Source organism: Somniosus microcephalus, chromosome 7 (assembly GCF_052327205.1).
Source record: "Somniosus microcephalus isolate GS21.2 chromosome 7, FLI_Smic_1.0, whole genome shotgun sequence".
Taxonomy (NCBI): domain Eukaryota; kingdom Metazoa; phylum Chordata; class Chondrichthyes; order Squaliformes; family Somniosidae; genus Somniosus; species Somniosus microcephalus.
The window spans coordinates 83,740,104-83,763,123 of record NC_140993.1 but is presented as its reverse complement, the minus strand read 5'-3'; the positions used below and the strand labels follow the sequence as shown (position 1 = coordinate 83,763,123).

The 23,020-nt window shown below is 46.0% G+C and overlaps 1 long non-coding RNA gene across 1 annotated transcript; it reads left to right on the top strand.

Moving 5' to 3' along the window:
• The first annotated feature begins 25 nt into the window (after positions 1–25).
• LOC147114771 (uncharacterized) lies at positions 26–22,585 on the top strand. Its single transcript, XR_015078989.1, has 3 exons — positions 26–425; positions 18,956–19,096; positions 22,480–22,585. It is a non-coding gene; the product is annotated as an uncharacterized LOC147114771 (long non-coding RNA).
• The last annotated feature ends 435 nt before the right edge of the window (positions 22,586–23,020 follow it).

Genomic DNA, 23,020 nt, shown 5'->3' with positions numbered 1-23,020 from the left:
GTACTGCAGTGACGTAGCGTGTGTCGTCTGTCAGTGTGTCAGCAGCTGTGGACATCTTTCCAATGCATTCCTGCCTAGCACTTGACTAAACCTCCCGCCCTAGTCTTTTGACTCTGACTTTTTGAATAATAGCTTGTGCAATCACGATTATACAGATTCTACTTCCAAGATATCAACTGGATACTTTAAAATCGTTTCATGCCTCGATCCTCCTGTACTTGTGTGGTCCGTGGCACGCCAGAATGTTTCTTTTACAAGCCCCAAAATGTAAATCGTAATACTGCAGGTGCTGGCCAAACCTGTGTCAGAATAGCCTTCGAAGAACCACCGCAGTTCTCCTTGCTCGCACAGCTATACTGCATTCAAATGGAGTTGGCACAATACTATGTGGCATACAAATGGTTTTGAATTTAAATCTTCAAAAAGTAAGCTTCCTCATCACATTGGAGAAATAGGAAAAACTTGGCCAAAGAAGTGGGCTTTAAGAATGATTTTAAAAGAAAGGGAGGGTGGTGGAAAAGTAGGGGGGTTGAAGGAGAAAATTCCAGAGCTTGGGGCCTAGAAACTCTAAAACTAATCTATCGCAAAATCAATGTAGAGTTTCTGTTTGCCCAATATTCAATTCAATTTTATTTCCCATATGTAACCAGTACTAGTACAAGTACAATGGAATGCTTATTCCCCGTAGGGACACTTCAGCTATTCTTACAGCGCCGTGTTCAGAAAGTCAATTCAATGGCTTCCAGTGGCAGTGGGAGCACGATGTCCCTCAGCCGCTCCGTCCTCGTCACCGCGGCCTCCTCACTGTTGCCGGCTCCACGTGTGGTGGCCTGCTTCTCACGATCCGACATCTGGCTGCCATGCTCGGCTCCCCTCCTCCCAGTCGGACGGTGAGCTTCCTGCCATGGAGCTGCCGGCCGACGTGCTGCAGCGGGTCGTTGTGGCTGCTGCTGCTGCTCGTTGTGCTGCGCTGCCTCCGCCCGACTCACCGAACACATCGTCGGGATGTGATGCTCCGGTCACCGGCTCCACGGTCCGACAGCCCGGGGCCTGCTTCTCCCGCTCACGGTCCGGCCTCTGGCCGCCATGCTCAGCTCCCCTCCTCCCAGTCAGAATGCCTTCCCGCTGAGGAGCTGCCAGCCGACGTGCTCCAGCAGGTTGTCGTGGCTGCAGCTCGCTGTGCTGCCTCCGCCCGACTCGCCGAATACTTCGCTCCGGTTGCGGGAGCGAGCGGCGAGAGCGGGTCGCCTGAAGCAGGGAGAGCGCGCTAGCACCGGACCATCTCGGCCACCATCTTGCACTGTGTCCCCAAAGGCATATACTCCATTTATGTAAATCCAGAGAGCTTAGACCTAATTGTTAGAACTAAGGTTTAGAGAGTCCCAAGTCTGCAAAAGTACTGCTGGAGTTTAACTAGCTATAATCATATAGCCTACCAACACACTGCTACTTGTGCAGCTAGGGCATTAGTTTGCAGGTCACCTGGAAAAATTTCAGCCTCCAATGATGGATCTTCCCCCTTGTAGGAAAGCTATTACATAGATATTCTGTAAAACAAAGGGTTATTCCTTGTATTCTATAAAACTCACATAAATGACCTCTGCATCCTGGTGTTACCAGGTCAACAATGACCTGTGCCTGCTTGGCTTGAGACATTTAAGGATACAAATAATGAACTGAGTACTATGCTATGGATCTTGCCAACAGAACTAAAACTTGTAAGGTGCTATTACAGCTGTTAGTTTAGATCTTAGTAGCTTTTATCTCAGAACTCCGAGTAAAGTAGAAAGTAAACATCTAACACAAAGCTAAGCTTGGACAAGAAGGACTAAAGAACACAACAACTGTATTAAACAACTCATCACAGTTGTCTCCAAAGCATTTACAGCAACAGCTTGCATTTATATAGCACCTTTTTAATGTAGTAAAACATCCCAAGACACTTCACAGGAGTGTAATCAGACAAAAAACACTGAGCCACATTAGGAGAGGTGACAAAAAGTTTGGTCAAAGAGGTAGGTTTTAAGGAGCATTTTAAAGGAGGAGAGGTTTAGGGAGGAAATTCCGGAGTTTTATAGACAGCTGAAAGCATGGCAGCAGAGTTTTCGATAAGCTCAAGTTTATGGAGGGTGGAAGATGGGAAGTCAGCCAGAAGAGTATTGGAATACTCAAGTCAGGAGGTAGGAACAGCATGGATGAGACTTTCAGCAGCTGATCGGCTGAGGCGGAAGTATGCGGTCTTTGTGATGGAGAGCATACAAGGTCGGAAGCATATCCCTGTGTCAAATAGGATGTCGAGTTTGCAAGTACTCTGGTTCAGCCTGAGATAGTGGCCAGGGAGGGGAATGGAATCAATGATTAGGGAGTAGAGTTTGTGGCAGCAGCCGAAGACAGTGGCTTCGGTCTTAGAATGTTGAATGGGAGGAGATTTCAGCTCATCCAAGACTGGATGATGGTAGGTGAGGTAGAGCTGGGTGTCGTCAGTGAACACGTGGAACCTGACGTTGTTTTCGGATGATGTTGCTAAGGGGCAGCATATAGATGAGAAATAGGAGGGTAATTCCAGAGGTAACTCTGCGGGGGCAGGAAAAAAAGCCATTGCAGGAGATTTTATAGCTACGACTAGATAGATAAGAGTGGATAGCAAAATACTGCAGATGCTGGAAATCCGAAATAACAACAGAAAACGCTGGAAAAACTCAGCAGGCCAGGTAGCATCCGTGGAGAGAGAAACAGAGTTAACATTTCAGGTCGAAGACCTTTTGTCAGAACTGGAAAAAAGCAGGAAATGGAAAGCAAGTTTAGTGGTTGGGAAAAGGGGGGAGGGGATGAAAGAACAAAAGGGAAGGTCAGTGATAGGATAGAAAGCAGGAGAGATTAAGAGACATTGAGCGACATTACGAGATATTCAAGGCAAGAGCAAGTGGTAATGGGACAGGTTAAGGAATAAAGGATGGCTCTAGATGAGGTGTGAATTGCGCTGGCAGAATGAAGGACAGCTGCCATGTGGGAGGGAAGAAAAAAAGGGCCAAACAAAGTGTGGATAAAAAAAAAGTGATAGGGGCTGAGTTATGATCTGAAATAGTTGAACTCTATGTTGAGTCCAGAGGGCTGTAGAGTGCCTAATTGAAAGATAAGGTGCTGTTCCTCGAGCTTACGCTGAGCTTCCATGGAACAATGCAAGAGGCCGAGGACGGTGAGGTCCGAGTGGGAATGGAGCGGTGAATTTAAGTGACAGGCCACCGGGAGCTCCGGGTCCCCCTTACGGACTGAACGGAGGTGTTCCGCAAAGCGGTCACCCAATCTGCGTTTGGTCTCCCCAATGTAGAGGAGACCACATCGTGAGCAGCGAATACAGTATACTAGATTGCAAGAAGTACAAGTAAATCGCTGTTTCACCTGGAAGGGGAGTTTGGGGCCCTGGACAGTGGGAAGGGGGGAGGTATAAGGGCATGTGTTGCATCTCCTGCGCTTGCACGGGAAGGTGCCGGTTGAAGGGGAAGGGGTGCTGGGGGTGGTAGAGGAGTGGACTAGGGTGTCACGGAGGGAGCGGTCCCTACGGAATGCTGAAAGGGGAGATGAGGGGAAGATGCGTTTGGTGGTGGGATCACGCTGGAGGTGGCGGAAATGGCAGAGGATGATCTGTTGAATGTGGAGGCTGGTGGGGTGAAAGGTGAGGACAAGGGGAGCTCTCGTGGCTCCGGGAGGGTGGGGCAGGGGTGAGGGCAGAAGTGCGGGAGATAGAACGGACACGGGAACACTCTTTGTTCCAGTCCTATTCGGTCCCCTCCCTCACCTCTTTTTCCAGTACATTGATGACTGTATCGGTGCCGTCTCCTGCTCTCGCCCTGAACTAGAAAATTTCATTCACTTTGCTTCCAATTTCTACCCTTCCTTCACCTTCACATGGTCCATCTCCGACTCTTCCCTTCCCTTCCTCGACTTCTCCGTCTCCATCTCTGGGGATAGGTTATTGACAAACATTCACTACAAGCCCACTGACTCCCACAGCTACCTAGACTACACTTCCTCCCAGCCCGCCTCCTGTAAGGACTCTATTCCATTCTTCCAGTTTCTCCGTCTCCGACGATGCCACCTTCCATACCAGTGCTTCCGACATGTCTTCCTTTTTCCTCAACCGAGGATTCACCTCTACTGTGGTTGACACGGCCCTCGACCGTGTCCGTTCTATCTCCTGCACTTCTGCCCTCACCCCTGCCCCTCCCTCCTGGAACCACGATAGAGCTCACCTTTCACCCCACCACCCTCCACATTCAACAGATCATCCGCCGCCACCATTTCCGCCACCACCAGCGCGATCCCACCACCAAACGCAGCTTCCCCTCACCGCCCCTTTCAGCAATCCGTAGGGCCTGCTCCCTCCACGGCACCCTAGTTCATTCCTCTACCACCCCCAGCACCCCTTCCCCTTCGCCCAGCACCTTCCCGTGCAAGCGCAGGAGATGCAACACATGCCCTTATACCTTCCCACTGTCCAGGGCCCCAAACACCCCTTCCAGGTGATACAGCGATTTACTTGTACTTCTTGCAATTTAGTATACTGTATTCGCTGCTCACGATGTGGTCTCCTCTACATTGGGGAGACCAAACGCAGATTGGGTGGCCGCTTTGCGGAACACCTCTGTTCAGTCCGTAAGGGGGACCCTGAGCTCCCGGCGGCCTGTCACTTTAATTCACCGCTCCATTCCCACTCGGACCTCACCGTCCTCGGCCTCTTGCATTGTTCCATGGAAGCTCAGCGTAAGCTCAAGGAACAGCACCTCATCTTTCAATTAGGCACTCTACAGCCCTCTGGACGCAACACAGGGGCCGAGGAATTGTTGAACTCTATCACATATTTTATATCCACACTTTTTGTTTGGCCCTTTTTTTCTTCCCTCCCACATGGCAGCTGTCCTTCATTCTGCCAGCGCAATTCACACTCTTCTAGAGCCATCCTTTGTTCATGAACCTATCCCATTACCACCTGCTCTTGCCTTGAATATCTCATAATGTCGCTCAATGTCTCTTAATCTCTCCTGCTTTCTATCCAATCACTGACCTTCCCTTTTGTTCTTTCATCCCCTCCCCCCTTTTCCCAGCCCCTAAACTTGCTTTCCAATCCCTGCTTTTTTCCAGTTCTGACGAAAGGTCTTCGACCTGAAATGTTAACTCTGTTTCTCTCTCCACGGATGCTGCCTGGCCTGCTGAGTTTTTCCAGCGTTTTCTGTTGTTATTTAGGTAAGAGTGAAATTGGACAAGGATAGTCCCACTCAGCTGGACAATGGAGGATAGGCATTTGAAGCAGATGGTGTGGTCACTGTGTCAAAGGCTGCAGACAAGTTGAGAAGGATGAGGAAGGATAGTGCACCACAGTCACAGAAATATGTCACTTGTAACTTTAATTAGGGCCGTTTCACTGCTGTAGCAGGGGCAGAAACCTAATTGGGGCGATTCAAACATGAAATTGCAGGAAAGGTGGGCATAGAATCATAGAAGATAGGAGCAGGAGTAGGCCATTTGGCCCCTCGAGCCTGCTCCGCCATTCAATGCGATCATGGCTGATCATCCAAATTCAGTACCCTGTCCCTGATTTCTCCCCATGTCCCTTGATCCCCTTAGCCTTAATTTTTTTTAAATTTGCAGGCAGATATGTCACTGGACGACGAAATGTAATAAAAGGAGTTCAGGAATGGGGCTGGATGAGATGCGGAGGCAGAAGTGCAGCAGAAGTTAGAACCAGAGCAAGATTCCCTCTAGATTAACAGTGAAATCTTGCAGGACTCCAAGCCCCTGGGGGGTGAAGAAGCTGTGATCAGCTCATGCAATGTGTTCAGAGCACGGGCTGGGCTCAGTGTTGAAGTGGTTGTCTTCAGACAGTCGTGCTATATCAGGAATTCAGACAGAGAAAAAGTGAGAAGTGGGAAAGTGAGAGAGGAACAGGGGGAGAGAGAGATGGGCAGAGAGAGGAAACAAACAGCAAAATAAGTGAGACAAACAGATGACTTAAATCAAAAAGAGGGAGTGAGAGAGAATGCGGCAGAGATTAAGAGGAGATAGTGGCTGAGATGGCAAGAGGGAGAGAGGGGTAAAAGAGGCAGAGAGAGGGGGACTGAGTGAAGCAGAAAGAGGGACTGAGATTTGGGATGGATTTGGGAGGAAACAACATTTTCAAGAGGAAAGGGAGATTGGAAATGGGGCAGTAGTTTGCTAGGACAGAGGGGTGAAGGATTTTTTTTTTTGAGGATGGGGTGGCGATGGCAGATTTGAAAGGGAGGGGGACAGTACCTGAGGAGAGGGAACCATTTACAGTATCAGCTAGCATGGGGGTAAGGAAGGGAAGTTGGGTGGTCAGCAGTTTAGTGAGATTAGGGTCGAGAGAGCGGGAGGTAGGTCTCATGAACTTGGAATGGGCATGAGGGAGATGGGAGAGAAATTAGAGAAAGGGCTAAAGTAGGGGGCAACCTTGGGGGGAAACTTGGCTTGGTGGACAGGGGAATGGAAGGATGCAGCAGAGGCAGCTGAACAGACGGTCTCAATCTTCATGACAAAGAAGTCCATTAGTTCCTCACACTTGTTGGAGGTGAAAGTGAAGGGGCCAGGGGAGATGAGTTTAAGGAGACGGTTGGTGATGAGAAAAGAAGCCGGGGGGTTATCTTTGCATTCCAGGATGATCTTGGAGTAAATGAGCAGTTTTGGCAGAGGAGAACTGGGCCTGATGCGTTCCGGCCAGATCTGGTGATGAATGGCTAAACCAGTTGTGCTAAGCCATACTGTAAACTTGGATATTTAACATGTCTCTGATACTATTATTGAACTCTGGTACCTGATTACCAAGTCTGCCAGAGTTTACTTCGTTCTGAAATTTAATCGCGGTGTCTCATCTTGGAGCAAGCTTGACCACCAAAGAGATCTTCCTCAAGGGAGAATAACCACCAGTTTTGAGTCCTCACTAGGCAAAGAACAGATTACAATTATGAAGGGTCATTGACCTGAAACATTGGCTCTTTTTCTCTCTCAATAGATGCTGCCCGACCTGCTGAGTGTTTCCCAGCATTTTCTGTTTTTATAGAAGTTGACAGAAGTTCTTTGAGAGCAGTTGGTGAACAGCACAATCTACTCATCCCATCTGACCAAACTAAAGTTACACTATGCCATGATACAATATCCAATATAAATACTGGCTCCATCAGTTGAGGGTGCAGAGTTTCAGAAGCACCTGCTTGCCTCTCTGCATGGATTGATATATTGCATATATGAGATAAAAACAGAAAATGCTGGAAATACTCAGCATGTCAGACAGCATCTATGGAGAGAGAGAAAACAAAGTTAATGTTTCAGATCAATGACCTTTCATCAGAACTGGAAAAGGTTAGAGATGTAACAGGTTTTAAGCAAGTACAGAAGCAAAGAAAGGTGGGGGGGAGAAGGAATGAACAAAAGGGGAGTCCTGTGATCGGATGGAAGGCAGGAAAGATTAAATGACAAGGGATGATGGTGCAAGGTAAAAGGAGGTGGTAATGGGACAAGTAAAGAAACAAAAGATGGGTCTAGAGGTGGTATAAATAGCAATAGCAGAAACATTACCAACAGCTGTTGTCCAAAAAAATGGGAGCGATGGTTATGATCTGAAATTGTTGAGCTAAATGTAGAGTCCGGAAGGCTGTAAAGTACCTAATCGATGAGGTGCTGTTCCTCGAGCTTCCGTTAAGCTTAATTAGAACAGTGTAGGAGGCCAAGGACAGAGAGGTCAGAGTGGGAGTGGGGTGGAGAATTAAAATGACAGGCGGCCGGAAGCTCAGGGTCACATTTGCAGATTGAAAGGAGGTGCTCTGCAAAGCAGTCACCCAATCTGCGTTTGGTCTTCCCAATGTAGAAGAGACCGCGTCGTGAGCAGCGAATACAGTATACTAAATTGAAAGAAGTACAAGTAAATCACTGTTTCACCTGGAAGGGGTGTTTGGGGGCCCTGGACAGTGGGAAGGGGGGAGGTATAAGGGCATGTGTTGCATCTCCTGCACTTGCACGGGAAGGTGCTGGGGGTGGTAGAGGAGTGAACTAGGGTGTCGCGGAGGGAGCGGTCCCTACGGAATGCTGCAAGGGGAGGTAAATCACTGTTTCACCTGGAAGGGATGTTTGGGGCCCTGGACTGTGGGAAAGGAGGGGTAAAAAGGTCACTTGACTGAGCATACATTCTCATACCAGTCTTCCAATAGAGGGCAGCTTGCAAGGTGCCAACCACCATGTTTGCTCCAAATTTGCTCGTCACCAACTGCTTAATGTGTGAGCTTTGACAAAGTTGGATGCCCACATGAAGCTGACTCCCCATTCAGGGTATTCACTGAAGGGTTGATGTAGGGTAGTACCTTCCCTCCCTGCAACCATTTGCTCTTTGGCACAAACCCATTTCACAATTCGATTAGGCACATGGTCCACAGGAAGGTATTTCATTGTTCCTAGGAGTTCATAACCATGAAGGAGAATGGTTTAGATATGTCCAGGTCATTTTGGTCAGAGTTCATGATCTAGTATGTCTGCAAAAACAGTACTATAGAAGATGGGTTAAAATGGTCATCTATGGACTGAGTATTTCACTTACCTGTACCTCTTTTAGAACAAACCCTTAAAAGCTTTCTTGGGATATGGGCATCAGTGATAAGGACCGCATGTATTGCCTGTCTCTAGTTGCCCTCAGAAGATGATGATACAACTGAATGGCTTGCTAGACCATTTGAGAGGGCAGTTAAAAGTCAACCATGTTGCTGTGGGCCTGCATTCAGATAGATCAGACTGGGTAAGGATGGCTGGTTTCCTTAACTAAAAAAGTGAACTAATTTTTTTTTTTAATGACCGCTTCATGGTAGCATGTACTGAAACCAGTTTTTTATTTCCAGATTTTTTTTAAAAACTGAATTAAAATTCTCAAACTGCTGGTAGGATTTGGATTCATTCTCTGGATTATTATTCCAAGCCACTGGATTAATAAACCAGTAACTATTTTCCCCTAAAAAAAAAAAAAACTTAATTTACAAAACAAACTTAATTTAAAAAAAAAAAAAATCTCTTTCAAATTGCTAATGGATATTATATCATCTGGCATAGCTCCAGCTCGAGCTCTGTTCTCTGCTCTCCTCGCGCCAGCTCCCGCTGTATATATGGACGGACTGGCCTGCTGACCGAACAGTTACAGTAGAACCATCTACATGTCCAACTGATTCGACATCTAGATTCGATCAAAACCATCTGACTGTACCCTTGACATATTCTGCGCAATATCTGAATCCGATAGATTTTAGCAAGAGTGTTGACTCACACTGTAGTATAGTTTACAAGGGTGCTGGCTGCCCTTTGCTGCCTAACCTCATTAATTCTTCACCCGCGAGCCTATACCTTGAGTGTTAGCATTCTTGTTCTACCAAGGAGGGCATCACAGGCAGACCTGATTGTTCATACCCAATGTTGGCCTCCAGGCTAGGATTTCAACCTTCCAGGATTGTCTTGGAGTCACCAGGAATAAAACATTAATCTGGACCCTGTTGTGAGCAATTTGGCAGAAAAAAAATAATTCTGACCTTAATAAAATAGTTTTTCATTGTACACATTTGTTTATTAGTTATGAAACATAAGAACATAAGAAATAGGAGTAGGCCATTTGACCCTTCGAGCCTGCTCTGCCATTCAATAACATCATGACTGATCTTCTACCTCAACTCCACTTTCCTGCACTATCCCCATATCCCTTGATTCTCTTAATATCCAAAAATCTATCGATCTCTGTCTTGCACATCCTCAACGACTGCCTCCACAGCCCTCTGGGGTAGAGAATTCCAAAGATTCACCACCCTCTGAATGAAGAAATTTCTCCTCATCTCAGTCCTAAATGGCCTCCTCCTTATTCTGAGACTGTGACCCCTGGTTCTAGGCTCCCCAGCCAGGGGAAACCTCCTCCCTGCATCTACACTGTCAAGCTCTAAGAATTTTGTATGTTTCAATGAGATCACACCTCATTCTTCTAAACTCTAGCGAATATAGGCCTAGTCTACTCAATCTCCTCATAGGACAATCCCCCCATCCCAGGAATCAGTCTGGTGAACCTTCATTGCACTCCTGCTATGGCAAGTATATCCTTCCTCTTATAATAAAGGCCAACATATCATTTGCTTTCTTAATTGCTTGCTGTACCTGCATGTTAACTTTCAGTGTGTACAAGAACACCCAGGTCCCTCCTGAACACCAACATTTCCCAATCTCTCACCATTTAAAAAATACTCTGCTTTTCTATTTTTCCTACCAAAGTGGATAACTTCACACTTTTCCATATTATATTCCATTTGCCATGTTCTTGCCCACTCACTTAGCCTGTTTATATCCCCTTGAAGCCTCTTTGTATCCTACTCACAACTTACATTCCCACCTAGTAAATTAGGGATAGCATAAGATCCAAGGAGAGGACATATAAATTGGCCAGAAAAAGCAGTAAACCTGAGGATTGGGAGCAGTTTAGGGTCCAACAAAAGAGGACAAAGGGATTAATTAAGAGGGGGAAAATTAGAGTATGAGAGTAAGCTTTCAGGGAACATAAAAAACTGACTCTAAACGCTTTTATAGATATGTGAAGAGAAAAAGATTGGTGAAGTCAAGCATAGGTCCCTTGCAGTCAGAATCAGGGGAATTTATAATGGGGAATAAGAAATGGCAGACCAATTAAATACATACTTTGGTTCTGGCTTCACAAAGGAGGACACAAATAACCTCCTAAAGATGTCTGGGAACATAGGGTCTAATGAAAGGGAGGAACTGAAAGAAATCAGTATTTGTAGGGAAACAGTGTTAGGGAAATTGAGGGCCGATCAATCCCCACGGCCTGATAATCTACATCCTAGGATACTTAAGGAAGTGGCCCTAGAAATAGTAGACGCATTGCTGGTCATCTTCCAAAATTCTATAGACTCTGGAACAGTACCCATGGATTGGCGGGTAGCTAATGTTACCCCACTGTTCAAAAAGGGTGGTAGAGAGAAAAGGGGGAATTATAGACCGGTAAGCCTGACATCGGTAGTGGGGAAAATGCTAGAGTCCATTATAAAAGATGTAATGGCAGAGCACTTGGAAAAAAGTGACCGGATTGGACAAAGTCAACATGGCTTTTACAAAAGGTAAATCGTGCTTGACTAATCTACTGGAATTTTTTGAGGATGTAACTGGTAAAATAGATAAGGGAGAACCAGTGGATGTGGTGTATTTGGATTTTCAAAAGGCTTTCGATAAGGTCCCGCATAAGAGATTAGCGTGTAAAATTAAGGCACATGGGATTGGGGGCAAAGTATTGACTTGGATAGAGAACTAGTTGGCAGACAGAAAGCAAAGAGTTGGAATAAACCGCTCTTTTTCCGAGTGGCAGTCAGTGACGAGTGGGGTACCGCAGGGATCGGTCCTTGGACCCCAGCTATTCACAATATATATTAATGATCTGGACGAGGGAACTAGATGTAATATCTTCAAGTTTGCAGATGACGCAAAGCTGGGTGGGCGTGTGTGCTGTGAGGAGGATGCTGAGAAACTCCAGTATGATTTGGACAGATTGGGCAGAAGAATGGCAGATGCAATATAACATGGATAAATGCGAGGTTATCCACTTTGGTGTCAAAAACAGGAAGGCAGATTATTATCTGAATGGCAATAGATTGGGAGAAGGGGAAGTGCAACGAGACCTGGGCGCCCTTGTGCACCAGTCGCTGAAAGTAAGCATGCAGGTGCAGCAGGCGTTTAAGAAGGCAAATGGTATGTTGGCCTTTGTAGCGAGAGGGTTTGAGTACAGGAACAAGGATGTCTTGCTGCAGTTGTACAGGGCCTTGGTGAGACCACATCTTGAGTATTGTGTGCAGTTTTGGTCGCCTTATCTGAGGAAGGATGTTCTTGCCATGGAAGGAGTGCAGCGAAGATTCACCCGGCTGATACCTGGGATGGCAGGAATGACATATGAGGAGAGATTGGGTCGATTGGGCTTGTACTCGCTGGAGTTTAGAAGAATGAGAGGGAATCTCATCGAAACGTATAAAATTCTGGCACGACTAGACAGACTAGATGCTGGAAGGATGTTCCCGATGGCCGGGGAGTCCAGAACCAGGGGTCACAGTCTAAGGATAAGGGGTAAGCCATTTAGCACAGAGATGAGGAGGAATTTCTTCACCCAGAGAGTGGTGAACCTGTGGAATTCTCTGCCAAAGAAGGCAGTGGAGGCCAATTCATTAAATATATTCAAGAAGGAGTTGGATATATTTCTTAAGGCTAAAGGGATCAAGGGATATGGAGAGAAGGCAGGAACAGGGTACTGAATTTGGATGATCAGCCATGATCTCATTGAATGGCGGAGCAGGCTCGAGGGGCCGAGTGGCCTACTCCTGCTCCTATCTTCTATGTTTCTAGCTTTGTATCATCAGCAAACTTGGGTATACTACACTTGGGGGGAGAAATTTGGTATCGCCTCGTCTGGGGCGCTATTATCGGCCGGACGCAATATTTAGCACCCGGCGCAAAGTTTAGTGCCTCTGACTGCAAAATTCGCCTCTATTGCCCCTGGAGGTGATTTGAGCGCTAAATCGGGCGCTATATACCTCTAAGACACTAACGTTGAGGAGCGAGGCGCTACCTCAGAGCGCGACCGAAGCTCCGGTGATGTCAGTTAGCAATGGAACACAGACAGACTGGCGCTGGCCAGTTCTTAAAGGGGAGGGCCCATCTTGCTGGCCAGCCACACCCTGCTCATTTCAGCCTTGAATCTCGGCCTGGAGAGACCTCTAAAGCAATTGTGCTGGAACCACTAATGGATAGGCCCTGGGAAAGAGCTCCGCGCTTTAGCGACCAGGCCTTGTTGCTCTGGTTGGCGCAGTCAAGCGGCAATGGGCAGTGCTCTAGCCAGAGAGTGGCAGGAGGGGTGGCAGGAGGCCATTGCCCCGGGAGTACAGAAGAGTCCGGAGGGAGGTGGCTCAGCATGTCTCCTTGAGGAGCTTGGTGCCGAGGACCCACACCCAATATCGGAAGAAGTTCAACGACCTCACCTCGGGTGGTCAGGGTGAGTGGCTGCTTTTCAATACCTCTACGTCCCATTATCTTAACTTCACTCTGTGCCCAAAGGGTTTAAAAACCCCAAATGCCCAACACTCATCCAAGACCTATGGCCATCTCATAAAACACACTCACACATTCCACACCCTGCATACATTAAGGGCTATTCAACTATGGGAGGCACATCAGGCAAGCACATGGCTGCACATTCACTCAGACGCCATCCTTTTTCTTGCAGGCCAAGCTCTCTCATAACAGGCTGGAGCAGCAACACACGGGAGGAGGATCGGCTGACCTACACACCCTCACCGATTTGGAGGCGTGAGTGCACAGGATCATTGCCAGCCAGATGATAGGTGCCGTGGCCGCTGGAGATGTCGACCCGCTTGAGGACAGCAATGGTATGTTCATCAGCTTTCTCTCCTCTCTCTCTCTCTCAAATCACTTGCCCCTCACAACACCAGCCTTTTACACTTCCAATCCAACTTACTGTCCCCAGTCCTTGCTCATTTACTGCCCCAGTGTCCTCACACTAAAGCCACTCTTGTACCTCCCTGCTTTCAGATAGTGAACCACCAGCTGACCAGCCTGTCCCTCAACCTAACAGTGGCAGCGATGCACCAGACGAGGAGGAATAGGAAGCCGGAGCCTCTCTGCGTTTCCCGAGGGAGCCCATTCCGACACTGGGACCACGCCTTCCCTGGAGGGGAGCAGGAGGGTAGGGTCTGATGAAGGCGAAGCTCCTGGACCCAGCGGGCTGCAGCAACGCCTTGGGGGTAGGGAAACTTGGGGCCAGCTCCCCCGAGGGTGAGTAGGCAAGCGAGTCCTGCTGCACAGGACTCCGATGAGGACTGCCCCATCGTGGCCATTGAATATCCAGGCCTTGAGCATGCATACTGAGCTCATGGGTGCAATGGCAAGGGTGCCCGAAAGCATGGATGGACTGTCTAGGATTGTGGAGCAGTCCGCTGCAGCACAGGCCGACACAACGCAACAGCTTAGTGCTGCAATTCAGTCATTGGCTGGTGCCATGCAGTCTCAGATTGATGTCATGCAAGCACTGACTGCTGCCATCCTTGCTGGGTCACACACAGTCCCTCAGGGATCTCAGTACTGCAGCAGTCCAGCAATCTGTGCTTGAGCAGATTGCTCCGGATGCTGAGGTACTGCCCCATGGGAGTGCCAGTGTGTCGGTTGAGCAGGAAGGTGCTGTCCTATCTCAGGATGACAGCATTCCTGCTCTCACCACTGGCACTTCCCCATTGCACTTGCCACCACCTGCAGCACAGCCAGCCCAGACTGCTGCCGCCCATGCAGAGTTGGTGCAGTCTGCAGCCAGGCTCTCCAGGCCCAGAGCTGATCAAGGGCATCTGTAGTTTCTGGATCTGACATTCAGCAGCCTTGCTGCAGCCACTGGAGCCCCATTACAGAGTAGCAGAAGGGGGGGGGGAAGTGCGCAGGGGATGGAGATCACCCTCGAAGGGCAAACAGTAGGAGGTCTAAATAAATGGTGGGAATGTTTGTGGTAAAGGTTGAGATTCGTGTGATTACATTTGTTTACTGTTTTGGCAATTTTCTCCATCTTGTGAGAGCAAGTTCTGTTAGTTCATGATTTGTTGTGTGTCATTTATTCAGGACAAACAATTAGAAACCAACACAAGAGTTTGTTTAAAAAAAAAAAAAATTATTCAAAGTTTACATTTTTGGTCACTTGAATCATTCCAACTTTGGCCGGCAATAGGGGGTGCGGGTTGCTTTCCATGATGTTGTTCTCCATGCCAGAAGCCATCTTTTCAGTAGGGGCCTAGAAGCAGCTTATCAGCCGTTCACGGACAGCCCTTGCACTGGCAACATTGTGCACCTCCCTCCCACGTTGGTGCTGCTGCTGCTCCTCCTCCTCCTCGGGTGGTGCACCAATTCCTGGTGGCACTGGCTGGGTCCTCAGGATTGCCAGGTTGTGAAGCATGTAGCACACAACTATAAACAGGGAGACTTGCTCGGGAGAGTACTGCAGGGCTCCTCCTGAGTGGTCCAGACAGCGGAACCGTTGCTTCAGCACGTCGATCGTCTGCTCAATTATGTTGCTGGTGACGCTATGGCTCTCATTGTACCGCAGCTCGGCAGTGGTGTTGGGGTTACGGAGCGGTCTCATCGGCTAGGTGCAGAGTGGATAACCCTCCTCCCCGAGGAGCCATCCACTTGGGTGATGCGGTGCCTGGAAAAGTTCTGGCACACCAGTCTGGCGCAGGATGAAAGCATCGTGGCTGCTGCCAGGATAGCGGGCATTGACGGCGAGTATGAGTTGTGCACATTTAAGGAGTGGTAGCCCTTGCAGTTTTGAAATACCTCTGCATTTTCATGCAGTGCCCGCAATGCCACATCCATGCAGTCAATGGTGCCCTGTACCATGGGGGAAGCCCGCTATCTAGCAAAGCCACATGTGCGTTCATGCTGCTTGGCCCAGGTCATGGGGAAAGAGATGCACTGGCGTCTACTTTTATACAGGGCATTTGTCACCTCCCGGATACAACAATGGACCGTGAAATGGGGGATATTGGTGATGTCCCCAGTAGAAGCTTGAAAGGAGCCGCTGGCATAAAAATTCAGAGCCACTGTGTCCTTCATTGCCAGAGACACAGACGTCTTGCTCTTGAGGTGAGGCTGCAGATCTGGTTGCAGCAGGCGGCAGAGCTCAGTGACTACCTCCTTGGTGAAGCGCAGCCTGAACAAACACTGCTCCTCAGACAAATGAAGGTATGAGAACTGCTCCCTGAATACCCTCGGAAGGTAAAGTCTCCTGTGCAGAGGCCTGTTGGCTCTCCTCCCTCTGGCCATGTTTGCCACTCTGTCGCTGCTGCTGCCTCCGATTCTGCAGGTACAGGATGACACCCCAATTCAGTGCAGCCCCCATAGTCTCTTCTAAATCACTGGAATGAATGTGAAATAAAAATGAACCTGCAAAGTGCTGCTCCGGACCCAAAACTCCTTCACAGCATTGAATCTCTCCAGACGTCTCTCCCCCTCTCAGCGTGCGTGGTGCAAAAATTTCACCGACAAGAAAAGGCAGGAAGTGGCCGCCTTTTAAATAGCGCTCCCCCAGCCCCTTCCTGACTGTAAAACGTTCCCCTCTGCGTGTCGTTGCTAGCGGAAGGCGGAAAGGCAGGGGGCTGACTCAATATCCAGTCCGAGCCGCTACCGCGGAGTTGCACGTTCGACTGGCGTCACGATCTGCGGGCACAGGAGATTGTGGCGGTAGTGTTTAGCGCTGCCGCAAAATGTCTGGTCAATTTCGCAAGCGGCGTTAAAATCGCTGTGCTGAAGCATGAACTTCCTAGTCCCCCATTAGCGCACCCCCCCCCCCCACCTCCTGGAGGCGCTAGGCAACTGAATTTTTCACCTAGTCTCTTCATCCAAATCATTGAGAGATTGTGAATAGCTGAGGTCCAAGCACTGATCCTTTATGGTACCCCACTAGTTACAGCCTGCCAACCCGAAAATGACCCGTTTATTCCTACTCTGTTTTCTGTCTGTTAACCAATCCTCAATCCATACTAGTATATTACCCCCAATCCCATGAGCCCTAATTTTTTTTAAATTTTGGAGATGGGGGAAAATGGCTGTTTGACTGACAATCAAGCAGAGAACCAGGACCAGCTGATGTGCTGTGCTGTGCTGTGCAACAGTCGCTGAGGCAGTTGGGGTTTGTGGGGAAAAGAGGGGCTCATGTGGAGGGAAAGAGGGAATGGGATGGGTGTGGGGACCAGTATTTTTGCAATGCCAGGATAGCAACAGCAGCAACATGATTGGGAGTAGCGTTGAGAGAATTTTTTATACAGAAAAAGTGTTGGTACAGGGGTCTGTGGAAATTTTGCAACATGGAAGGGAGGCCTCAGAAGCAAAAAGGTTGAGAACCCCTGATCTATATAATAATGCTGGTGCCAAAACCTAAGCTCTTCAGAAAATAGAACCATTGAACCATGCCAAATGTTTGTTCAGTTTCCAGGAAAATAGTGGTGATAAGCATAAAACATTGTTATGATTAAGCCACTGGACGTTTTCATTCTGCAGATAAAAACTTAGTCATTGCAGAGCAGGAAGCAACAAAATAAAAAGAATGCTGGAGCTATATTGCCAAAGCAGTAGAGTTTAAATCTGAGGCTGAAGCTATATGGGGCTATGGTTAGGCCACACCTGAAGTATTACATTTGGTTCTGGTTACTGAAGCAAAAGAATACAACCAAGTCTTGGAAGTTGTACAAAGAAATTGCCACAAGGCTGGTCTTTTTTTTATTTGTTCATTGGATGTGGGTGTTGCTGGCAAGGCCAGCATTTATTGCCCATCCCTAGTTGCCCTTGAAGGTGGTGGTGAATCACCTTGAACCACTGCAGTCCGTGGGGTGAAGGTTCTCCCACAGTGCTGTTAGGGAATTCCAGGATTTTGACCCAGCGACTATGAAGGAATGGTGTGTGACTTGGAGGGGAACTTGGAGATGGTGGTGTTCCCATGCGCCCGTTGCCCTTGTCCTTCTAGGTGGTAGAGGTCGCGGGTTTGGGAGGTGTTGCCGAAGAAGCCTTGGCGAGTTGCTGCAGTGCATCTTGTAGATGGTACACACTGCAGCCACGGTACGCTGGTGGTGGAGGGAGTGAATGTTTAAGGTGGTGGATGGGGTCCTAACTGAACTATGAGGAAAGATTAGAAAAACCTCAGACTCTTTAACCAGTGAATGAGCAAGGTCCTTATTATGAATGCTAGCAGGAAAGGTGGTATTAAAGGATCCATTTTATATTAAAGACTCCATTTTGTAACACACAGCCTTTCCAGAATCTGCAACTATAACATGAGGTCTCCCACAGCCTTTGCATCATCATGTGTGTTGTCTGAGTATTTATTTCTTCTAAAATCTCTGCGAAAGACTCTGCCTCTAGAACTTTCATTTCTGGCACAGAGACAACAGCTCCAAGTTTTATTTCTCGAACAGTCCTTAGAGGTATACAATATCTTTTTGATGGGATATTACCCTTTCAAAGGACTAGGTAAAGATGCATGTAAAGGAAGGTTATCTCCTAAATATTCAGAAACCCCCTTAAGATTCAAGATAACTACTTTCTTAGGACATTGAGTTCTCCGTCCATAAACAATTATTTGGTAGAGGTGAAGAAACATTGGCTTTCCCTGAGAAAGCAAAAAAAATGCAGTTATTGTACCACTTTACATTGCTATTAATTTGTAGTCCTCCCAAAAGGAAAAATTCTGATTTAATCTGGACCCAAGGAAAAATTCAAGATGGCAACATTACTTCACTGAACCCAGGGATGACACAGTAGACTTCGATGATGGTACTTTCACATTGGGATTCCTGGAACGCAGAATGTACTTGTTATTCAATGTCGAAGTTCACTATTGATATGAGGTTCTCATTCCATCTCCTGCACCATCCAAGTGTTTTAAAGACTGAGGCACCCACGTTACCTATTTGGCCTCATTCAAGACACTACACAGTGTTTTTTCTTCTGTCCTTAGTGAACCACCTTCATGCATTTGCATTTTCCATTCTTATCTGTCCCACTGCATCTCCAGAAAACCTTCTTACATAGGGACAAATACTACTTGCCTAAATCCAAGTGGCATAGCTTGGGGGCCGCCAAGTGTGAACAGGGGTATTGTTGCATTTCACCAAGCTAAAACCACACAATCCAAAGCACCAGTAAGCTTCCTGCAGCTTATCCAACTAGACCCACTCTACCTGTTCATCCCTCATAATAAATTCACCACATGAAGCACCATTAATGAGCTGATCATTCATCAAAAGTACCCTGGACTACGGTCTGAGTTAGGTATCATCATCGTCTGTCACGGAGGAATGACTCAATTCCCATCTTTCATTAACAGACATGTCACCTTGAAACCAATTCAACTGCAAAGAGACCCTGCTTATTTCCACTCTCCAAGGAAGAATAGTAAATACACAACTAGCAACTGTGAGTTGAGGCTCTTACTAGATGGACAACAGGAAACATCATGAGCAATATGGTAAGTGGCACAACTTACAATAAAATGAGTGAATAAATTGGCCACCATCCTCCTGACCATAGCATAGATATACATCATACCCTATTTAATACTGGTTCCAGCAGTTGGAGATGGAGAGCTTCAGCAACAGTTGCTTGCTTCTGCAGTGCAATTATGATGGGTAGCAAATTGTGGATGTATGAGCATATATACTCATACCTGGCCTCCAAATAATAATTCCGGAAATTATCAGCTATATGATGAACCTCCACTTTCAACATGATGGAAAGAGCTATGCCGAGTGATTTACCAGCCATCTTGATGTTTTAGATAGTCATATCCAAAGGCACCTACCAGGCCATATCATCATATGCTTAATCTAATTGGAGAGGCTTTGTAAGAGGTGTGCCTGCCTTGAGACTGACTCCCCCTCTTGGGTGCTTATTGACAAGTCGGTGTAGGTTGGAGCCATCCCTCCCAACAACCATTTCCCCTTTTTAGACACAAATCCTACATGTTGGCTGAAGGAATCCCATCTGTTATATCTAGGAATTCTGGTCTAGAAATTTGAGCTTACCCAAAAATGGTTGTGCAGGGTGTGATCCCTCTGCCTGAATGGATAGGCCCAAGGTTCACATCATATTAGGTCTCATTATTATCGAGCCAGTGACCATGGACACCCAATGGGCGTCCCCATGCAGCTCGCTGATGAAGAGGACTCGAAGATTGGGCCACTGCGATGCTAACAGCAGCCCTCAGGAAAGAATAAATATGGCTGTAGATAAGACTTTAAACTAGTAAGATGGGGAAGGGATCTGTTAGAAATAACAGTAGCTTAAATATAAAATAAGATATGAAAGTAAAAGTCAGTCCAAGGAAAGGAATGTGTAACATAAATGGTCAAAGATCAGATACAGTTACAGATTATAGGTATGAAATAACTTAAAGTAAGCGTAACTATTAATAAAAAATTGCCTGTACAGCTTTGTATACAACATCCAAAACAAAATGGGGGGAACTGGTGGTAATAATTCAGTGAGTAACCAGATGTAGGAGGGATAACTGAAACATGGCTGCATAAAGAATAGGATTGGAAGTTAAATATTGCAGCGTATAACATATTTAGAAAGGAGAGGGAAGGAAGAAGGGGTGGTGGGGTAGCTATATTAGATAACAATGGCAGTAGAAAAAAGGGGCATAACTAACATTAAAATAGAAACAGAACCCATATGGATTGAGATAAAGGTTAAGAAGTAATTGATCAAGCTATAGGGGTATACTGCAGACCACCTAATAGTGGAAGGGAAGTTAGGGGGTGGTGGGGAGAAAACTGTAGGTAAATTTCTGAAATTAGTAAAAAAGATATAGAATATAATCATGGGAGATTTCAACTACCCCCAAATAAACTGGCAAGATGTAGTAAAAGAGAATGGAATTTTTAGTGTGTACAGGACTCCTTTCTTACCCAGTACATCATAAACCGAACAAGAGAGGAATCACTTCTGGATCTAGGAATGTGAAATGAACCAGAGCAGATAAGGGAAGTAAGCATAGGGAATCATCTAGGCAATAGCAATCACAACATAATAAGGTTTAAGATAATGATTGAGAGACACACAAGTAAGACAAGACCAAATTAATAGATTGGAAAAAGGCTAATTCTGAGGGGATGAGGATAGAACTAAGGAAGGTAAACTGGAAAAAATATTGACAAACAGATAGAACAGCAGTGGGAAATATTTTTAAAAGTGATTCGAGAGTTCAGAAGAAATATATTGTGCTAAAAAATAAGAACAAACTAGCTAATAATGAGACACCATGGTTAAATAGAATCTGAAGAATAAAGTATACACTAAGAACTAGACAATAAAAGAGGATGACAAAAGGATACAGAGGTTAGGAAAGAAGTTTTAAAAAAAATTAGGAAGGCAAAGAGAAATTATGAATTGAAATTGTCAAAGAATAGGAAAATATATAAAGTATTCTATAGACATATAAATAAACAAAAAGGCAAAATTAAGCTAGGGGATAGGGCCACTATTAGGCCGCATGTAGACCTGCTTTTACAATATTGCAGAGGGGGCCACAAACCGGCATTAGGCCACTTATTTCAATATACAAAGGGCCTAAAGCCTATTTGAGGCATGGACCCTTGATGCTAATTGCTTTGCCTACACCAATATGGCGGGTGGCACACGTCCGGCTCTCAATGAGCATGCGCTGCCTGCCCACCATATTGAAGGCTTAGGTCTGAAAACCAGGTGCAGCACCTTCCATGGTGCATTGCTGGAGTAAAATTACAGAGCTTCACTCCACCTATTTCATGCTGCAACTGACCTACAAATGCTTGATACCGAGTAAAAAAAAGTGTTCCATTCCTCAGCACTGACATCCTACATCTTAAAAAAAAAGGAAAAAACAAAAAAGCTCAGTAGAAAAATGAGTTTTTCTTCAGAGTTAATATTTTCCTGTATGTTTTGATGTGATCTCTTACACTTTATAATTTGAGAAATATAATTTTCTAGTAACACTCCCCAAAACTGCTTAAAAGCAACTTTTTAATGTATTTTTATTGCACGATAATTTCTTCTGGTATATTTGAGGAGTTTGTGCTTATTATAAAATGGAGTTATTTATGCTAAAATAGGTACATTTTAGTTTCCAGTGGTAACATTGAGGGCTGCTGGTTGCTGCCACATACAGTGGCCAACGAGCCTCCAAAACTGCTAATCATCTATACTGGTACACAAAAAAAATTAAAAACTTGCCTTACTGGAGGTCCGACAAGGTTTCTGGCAGCCAGTTTTCAGTATGAAGGGCTGGCTGGCAACCTCTAAACATACATTTTCTCTTGGTGCTCTTCTTTGGCAGAGGCCAGGCAGAAACCCCGGAAACTGGTGCAAGAGGTGTTATCATGTTACTTAAAATTGAAATGCTATTACCCGTTTCCTGGCCATGCCAGGAAAGTGGCACAGATGGAGCATTTTTCATCATGAAAATCATTCCCAACGAATACTGCAATCTGTGAATACTCAAAGAATTTAAATATGTCTGACCTAAATCCTGGAATTAAATTTTCAATTCTATCCTTGCCATAATGCTATTCAAATTATTATTGGTCTTGTAAAGTAACCATCAAGAGGTAATGATCAAACAGGAGAACTTTGTAGAACTACAGTACCAGTCTTTTAGAAATATGACCCATTAGTATTAATAGTTTCCTACTTGAGTAGGCTTTTTCATTGTGAAAATAACTTGCAAAACTAAAACATGACAAAATAACCATAAAGAAACAAATTCACTGCAAAAGTACTTGAATGATAAACAGATTACACATGTGTATATTTATATTGAGATGTAGGATACAGATCATAGTAAACTTACCCTTTGTTCTCTCTATACAGCTTCCATCATGGTGCGACAGAGGCACTCTGGCTTGCTGAACATTTGCTGACCTTGTACAAAAAGTCATTTCAATACAACTGTAATTCAAACCATTCTCCAGCTTGATTTTACAGCTTTGACAATCATTGTTGCTAATACTGCCACCTTCTGGCAAATAGACAGAAACAAATCCACCATATCCATTCACAGCACAATGCAGAAGAAAAGTGCAAAAATAGGAACAAATAATAGAGCTTGTAAGAAAGGTACGACTATAATCATGGGAGATTTTAATCTTCATATTGAATGGACAAAGCAAATTGGAAAAGGTAGACTTGAGGAAGAGTTTTTAAAGAGTGTATACAGGATAGTTTCTTGGAACAATATGTTGTGGAACCAACCAGGGAGAAGACTATTTTACATCTAGTAATGTGTAACGAGGCTGGATTAATTAATGATCTCGAAGTGAAGGATCCTCTTGGGAAGAGTGGTCATAGCATGGTAGAATTTCAAATTCAGTTTGAGGGTGAGAAAGCTAGGTCTCAAACTAGTGTCCTGAAC